The 5,000-nt window shown below is 38.7% G+C and overlaps 2 protein-coding genes across 3 annotated transcripts in view; one reads left to right on the top strand and one right to left on the bottom strand.

The window, feature by feature from the left end:
• Positions 1-5,000, top strand: part of LOC138038706 (uncharacterized) — a 382,223-nt gene that overhangs the window by 297,126 nt on the left and 80,097 nt on the right. The window lies entirely within an intron of this gene.
• LOC138038704 (uncharacterized) overlaps positions 1-5,000 on the bottom strand; it is an 83,386-nt gene that overhangs the window by 60,496 nt on the left and 17,890 nt on the right. The window lies entirely within an intron of this gene.

Genomic DNA, 5,000 nt, shown 5'->3' on the forward strand with positions numbered 1-5,000 from the left:
TACTTTGGGCGGGGATTTAAACATGGATTTGATTTGAAAACCGCTGACCGTTTTCGTGTCCGCGGTAATTCCATGAAGTCAAGTGAATTGCAAAGTGCGATGAAGTGGAAATTAATGGTAAGTGTTTCATTTATTGATGGAGGGTTTTAATGCGTATCGCCTTTGCACTTTTTTCTCCACCTGAGACCACCTAACACTTTCGGAAAATTTTGCCTCAGATTTAATTTGTTTAGAAACCTCACCACAGTTTGAATTAAAAACAGCACAACTCGCACCCTGCTTAGCAAATTTTCGCGTTGTGTACGACAAATTCGGAACTGGATCAATAAGAAAACTGTCTTTCCTTGAATGATGTATTTATTCTTGGACTCTTAAAAAAGCCATAGCAACAAAAAGAAAAACAAGAGCATTTTTTTATTTTTTCAAACAGATGACTAAATTTTATACAATGATGTCATAAGCCGGATCTAACGATCGATGTAACCTTACCGTAAAGTTTTAAATTTACCTCTTTACAGGTTGAGCCTTAGTACGTTCCAACATTTTAGTAGCTCATCATTTTTTAATACCGATGACCTTCTGGCACTTAAAGAAGAACCGGGAATGATTCGAACTGGACTAATTTGCATATGTGGGTTGGTATTTGATATGCGAGTTGTTTTCATTAAGATGACATGAATTTTTCGCCACTTTGTATATCAGGTGTTCTTTCTTGCAAATTATTTCTCCGTATTTTTTTTCCGTGTCATGAAAAGTCTTTCCTGTTCCTCCCCTGCTAAGTAGTGTCACGGTGTGTAGAGTATTCTGCGCGTATGTTTGCTAAATTTGAGGGGGTACTTACTAATTTTTTTTTTTTTCCGTGTCATGAAAAGTCTTTCCTATCCCTCCCCTGCTAAGTAGTGTCTTTGTGTGTAGAGTCTTTTGTGTGTATTTTGTTAGGTTTGAGGGGGGTGGGGTAATGCGTAGATTTCTCTGGTGGACACAGGAGGACATTTAATCAACATGCAATTGCGTCGAAAGTCATTGTAATGCGAATGGCGTTTGTGAGTGCATCTTTCAACAAAATATAGCCTTATGGAGCTCAAGAATGGAAGGTCAATTGCATAAACAAGACAGGCGGTGGAAAAAAATATCTGGAATCTTAATAGCGACGATTAATGCACTTCGACAACAATCTTTCGCCCGTCGAGCCGAATCAAAGTGAGCTGTATTTCTAACATTTTATCACGAGTGTACAACACTGAAACCAAATGGAAAATTATCTGGTAACTTATGGGTTAAACAAAGACAGAGAAGGAATCGAACACTGTTGTGAATGACTTAAGCTTTATTGTTCTATATTTAATTTAGTTTGATTTCTTTCACTGATTATGAACTGATGATTGACATTCTTGATTAACAATTCGGTCATAGTTTAGGTGTTAGATCACGTTTCACGTTTACCTATATCTTTTTTGTTCTTTGTATCCTGACACACGCGGTCAGCGAAAGGAAAGTTACTTTCAGTTCGGTCAGATTTATAGTATTAGGATTGTCAACTTTGGAATAACCTCACGAGGATCTACCCTTCAGAATAAATCATTAATTAGGAAATCCTTGTGGTCGGTTATTGTCTTCCGAATCGTTCTTACCAAACACCTTAAGTCGACCTGTGCTTTCTGTTGTCTGGCAGTCTTCAGGTAAAAAAATAATTGGAAATGTGACAGTCAAGAATTACTTGAAAGAAAGCTTGCTTGTCGACTATTTTGTGCTTCATTATTCAAGGAAAAGGTTCTTCAGGAAAGGGTTTGAACCTGAAATTTATTTTGTTGCGTACATGGTAATTTGACACGATTGAGTTTCTTGTCTCCACGAACGCAATGAAATAGGAAGAGGTTTTTGCCTCTGAGAGCAAATATGTTGTTAGTTTCAACAAATTTTTTAGCTGGAAAAGGTGGCCTTTATGATTTCATCATGTGGTGTAATTAACCACGCGGCCATGGGCCGACCGCGGCTCTTGCTCTACAATTTTTTGTTTTTTTTTTTTTTTTTTTTTTTTCGTTTTGTCGGTGAGCTGAACCAAACTAGTCAGTTGGGACTTCCACTCACGCAACTTATGATGTTTATTCGCCAAAAGCTGTTAAAACGTTACTGCGCCTTTCAATAACATGCGAACTCTTAAATTTAAACGGTCAACCGACAAATGCGTTTTTCGCTACCGTCAATCAAATGTTCGGCGGCTCCGAAGCTTCCGACTACTGTCGAGCGCGCAGTAATCAAATCACATCGTTGAGCCCAGTTCAGTCAACATAGTCGGAAGCTGGGAGGAGCCACCGAACATTTGATTGACGGTAGCGAAAAACGCATTTGTCGAATGAGCTATGAATTGTAGAGTCCGCATGTTATTGAAAGGCGCAGTAATGTACTTAAAATGTTATGAATATTCCACTCTTTATTTAGTACAAAATATATTGCCTTTTTGTGGTATTGAAGCGCTTGATTCGAAGCGAGTATTGAATACATCAAAAGCCATTACGTCATCCATGGAATGTGTCGACGTTGCAACTTTCCTTGGTTGGGAAATAACCACCTACTGAAGATACCAGTGGATAACGTAATTCTTGAATTACGTGACTTGTGACTACTTTGCTAGCCCTTTACTCATGTAAAAAAACTAATTAAATTTAATCGTGACTTTTAAGAAAGAAAGCTTTAAGTTGTTAGTAGTGTTAATTATCGCAGCGTCCATACCCATACTTATCCCGCAGAAAGTTCCAGATTAATTAAAACCATTACGTCATCGGAGATTTTACAACCGCTAGGACTGATGGTGCAATCGGACATTTCACCTCGGCTATAAGTGATGGTGCAATAACTTCGTGTGCAGTTGTTGTTGTCAGTTGTTGTGCTACAGATTGATAAAGTGATTTTGTGTCTACAGTCATCAGTGAATCAACAAGGACTGCTTTGGAATTTGCACTACGTTGCGACTATAGTGGTAAGAAAACAGACAAATTTTCAAAGCGCGGTTATAAGATCTAAGAGATCTTCCTGTTTAGTTTTGTTGGTGAGCAGACCCAAACTTCCACTCGGCCATATAGTCAGTGGGACTTTGAATCACGCAACTTATGATGTTTATTCGCAACAGCTGTTAAAACGTTAATGTGCTTAAAATTTCATCAATATTCCACTCTTTATTTGGTACAAAATATATTGCCTTTTTGTGTTATTGAAGCGCTTAATTCGAAGCGAGTATTGAATACAGAAAAGGCCATTACGTCATTCATGGAATGTGTCGACGTTGCAACTTTCATTGGTAGGGAAATAACCACCGTACTAAAGATAGCCATGGATAACGTAATTCTTGAATTACGTGACTTGTGTGACCACTTTTGCTAGCCCTTTACTCGTGTGAAAAACCAATTAAATTTATTCGTGACTTTTTGTGTCGATAATCATCAGTGAAGCAACAAGGACCGCTTCGGAATGTGCACTTCGTTGCGACTATAGTAGTAAGAAAACAGATACATTTTCAAAGCGCGGTTATATCTTCTTGTTAATATTCGATCTTAACAAATTTGCATACGTGCGCTGAAATATGATACGCGAGGAGACAGGATTTCTCTCTGACAAATGATTAATAGGTAGCCAAGTTTTTAACCTCAGAAAAATATATCTTTTGTCATTATAGTGTGAAATTAAGTTTATTTGGGAAGCCAACAATATTTCTTTAACTTCCTGGCTAATCCAATTTATTGCTACGACTTACTAGTGCGAAGATTGTTAACAAGAAACGCCTCACGCTTTTTGCGAATTTTGAGTGTCCTGAAATTACATCATTTTCTTCACATAGCTCCTTTATCACGAAGATTTTTCAACAATATATCGCTTTACTCTCAACCCAAAAACATTCAGATAGTAAACCATTTCTTTTGCTTTTGTGCTTGTCAGCAATGTGATTTGCGATAATTCGCAAGTCTGTTTTCGTATCTCATATATGTTTAGATTTTCAATTACATGGCCGCTCAACCTACCCTGGGTGCCAGAGACTTTTCTAGCGCGGTTTCCGGTTTTCAGTCAAGTCTTTATAGTGACCCGCGCGAAAAGCCTCTGGACCAGAGCGCTATTCCTTTGATAGCGTCGAACCAATCGTTAGCTCAGTTAGATCAGTTGGTCCAGATTTTGGACAGGACGGCTGATTGGCTCCGAACGACCACCTGAGGGACAGACGCTACAATTGGTCGACAAGAATAGACCAGCACGTGAAAGAATATTGTTGACATCACGTAAGCGTACTGCCAGAAGTGTTGTGATGGCGGTTTGTGAAAGGGGAAGGCACTGAAGGAAAGTATAAGCAATGTACTAGAAAGTTTTGACGGTGTAAAGAAGTTAAGTGATGTGCAAACAAGTGGGGTATTTAATTTTATTCAACGCAAGGACGTTCTTGCTGTCTTGCCAACCGGTTCCGGTAAATCGTTGTTGTTTCAGCTTATTCCGGGTCTTTGTTTACGTCTTAACCAAATGGGATACTGCGACTATCCGAAAAGTGCAATTGTGATTGTTGTTTGCCCGTTGAATGCCCTAATCGAATGCCATATGAAGGAGTTACGACAGCGGGGAATTTCATGTACTTGTTTATCCGGAGATGACGTCCATGTGATTGGCATAAATGTAATCCGATAAAAACCTCTGGTGCCCAGGGTACGCTCAACCTCGCGATTGTGTAAATAGTTGACCCTGAAGTCAAAATAGACACGTTTCTCAGGAACCCGACAGCTGGAATGTAAATATTCAGTTAAATAACGGAAGTTTCTTGGCTAAAAAGTACGTTGTTTTACTCTGAAAACGACGAACGATTAACATTTTTTCCCGTAGTTCATTCAGTTGACACAAGGTGATCACGTACACCTTTATGGTTGCTTAGCACGTGATCAATTTCTTCCTTTTGACAGAACATCATGATCTTTTACTTCATTCATAAAAGTCAGAGACTGCAGAAATTTTCGTGTTTTTTAGATCGA

The sequence above is a fragment of the Montipora capricornis genome, chromosome 2 (genome assembly GCF_036669925.1).
Source record: "Montipora capricornis isolate CH-2021 chromosome 2, ASM3666992v2, whole genome shotgun sequence".
Lineage (NCBI taxonomy): Eukaryota > Metazoa > Cnidaria > Anthozoa > Scleractinia > Acroporidae > Montipora > Montipora capricornis.